Source organism: Hyla sarda, chromosome 7 (genome assembly GCF_029499605.1).
Source record: "Hyla sarda isolate aHylSar1 chromosome 7, aHylSar1.hap1, whole genome shotgun sequence".
Taxonomy (NCBI): Eukaryota; Metazoa; Chordata; class Amphibia; order Anura; family Hylidae; genus Hyla; species Hyla sarda.
In genome coordinates this window covers 42,686,709-42,688,697 of record NC_079195.1, presented here as the reverse complement: position 1 = coordinate 42,688,697, position 1,989 = coordinate 42,686,709, and positions in this window count along the sequence as shown.

Genomic DNA, 1,989 nt, shown 5'->3' with positions numbered 1-1,989 from the left:
CCCCGCCCCTGCCAGTGATAGGCTGAGCCCACTGTCATGTAAGAAGCCGGCTACATACATGACAGTGGGCTCAGCCTATCACTGGCCAGGGCGGGGCATCGCTCTGGCCGGTGATAGGCTGACGGCTGTCCGGCGTTCCCGTCCCCAGCGTGCGGCCGACGTGGGTGAGTTAAGTTTATTTTCTGCATCTTTTGCAGCCCGGGCACAGGTATACAGCGTACAGCAGTGGTCTCAAGCCTGCGGACCTTCAGCTGTTGCAAAACTACAACTCCCAGCATGCCCGGACAGCCGTTCTTTACTTGACTCGCCGGCTTCTGACTGGAACCAGGAGCGGTACCAACATTTATAAACACAGAAAGTTCCCGCCGTTGCCCAGCGACCAATCCAAGGCCAGCTGACCATCTGGCCAGGAACATCTGCCCAGATACAGGTGAGTGACCAATCAGCACCCACCTATATTCAAACAAAACCAACATATATAACAAATACCATTTATTTTTTATATTTATTTAACCCTTACTCCCCAACTACTCCCAGGGATGGAGGCGCCTCCCATGTGGCCCTTCACTTAGGGCTCCGGGCCCCTAGCACTGGTTTAGGCTTATGATGCGACACGATTTATCAAAACCTGTCCAGAAGAAAAGTTGCTGAGTTGCCCATAGCAACCAATCAGATCGCTTCTTTCCTTTTTAACAAGGCCTCTGCAAAACGAAAGAAGCGATCTGATTGGTTGCTATGGGCAACTCAGCAACTTTGCCTCTGGACAGGTTTTGATAAATCGTGGCGCATCATAAGCCTAAGCCAGTGTTTCCCAACCAGTGTGCCTCCAGCTGTTGCAAAACTACAACTCCCAGCATGCCCGGACAGCCAAAGGCTGTCCGGGCATGCTGGGAGTTGTCGTTTTGGAACAGCTGAAGGCACACTGGTTGCGAAACACTGGCTTAAGCTGAGTAAAACTATTTCAGCCTACAGAAAGCAGCAGGGGGCAGTGTTGCGCAAATATTTCGTTTCGCTGCTATACATTCTTGACATGTTTTATTGGAAGTGTCCGTCTGTAGCAGATCACCGCATCCTAAAGAGTTAAAATGTTTTTTTCTGTCTTTATTGGTTTACTATGAAGAATCGGAAGGAACCAATTGTTTCTTGAACCTTAAAAATAATCAGCACTGAAAGACAATTGGGGAGATTTATCAAAACCAGGGTAGAGGAAACGCTAACTAGTTGCCCATAGCAACCAATCAGCGTGCTTGTTTTAGTTCTCAGAGGCCTTTTCAAAAACGAAAGTAGCGATCTGATTGGTTGCTATGGGCAACTTAGCAACTTTTACTCTGGACAGGTTTTGATAAATGTCCCCCCATTGTATTTTGCACAGTAGGTTACCTAAGGACCTATTGGTGATTTAAAGTCAAGCTCTAGCTTGGATTAAAGGGACATCCATGGCACATCCACGTGGGGCTACGCTGTTTTTGCGCAACTGTCATTTAAAGGGGTACTCCGGTAGAAAACTTTTTTTTTTTTTTTATCAACTGGTGCCAGAAAGTTAAACAGATTTGTAAATTACTATTACTATTAAAAAAAATCTTAATCCTTCCAGTACTTATTAGCTTCTGAATACTACATAAGAAATGATTTTTTTTTGGAACACAGAGCTCTCTGCTGACATCACGAGCACAGTGCTCTCTGCTGACATCTCTGTCCATTTTAAGAACTGTCCAGAGTAGGAGAAAATCCCCATAGCAAACATATGCTTCTCTGGACAGTTCCTAAAATGGACAGAGATGTCAGCAGAGAGCACTGTGCTTGTGATGTCAGCAGAGAGCTCTGTGTTCCAAAAAAGAAAAGAATTTCCTCTGTAGTATTCAGCAGCTAATAAGTCCTGGAAGGATTAAGATTTTTTAATGGAAGTAATTTACAAATCTGTTTAACCTTCTGGCACCAGTTGATTTAAAAATAAAATAAAATAATAACGTTTTCCACCGGAGTACCCCT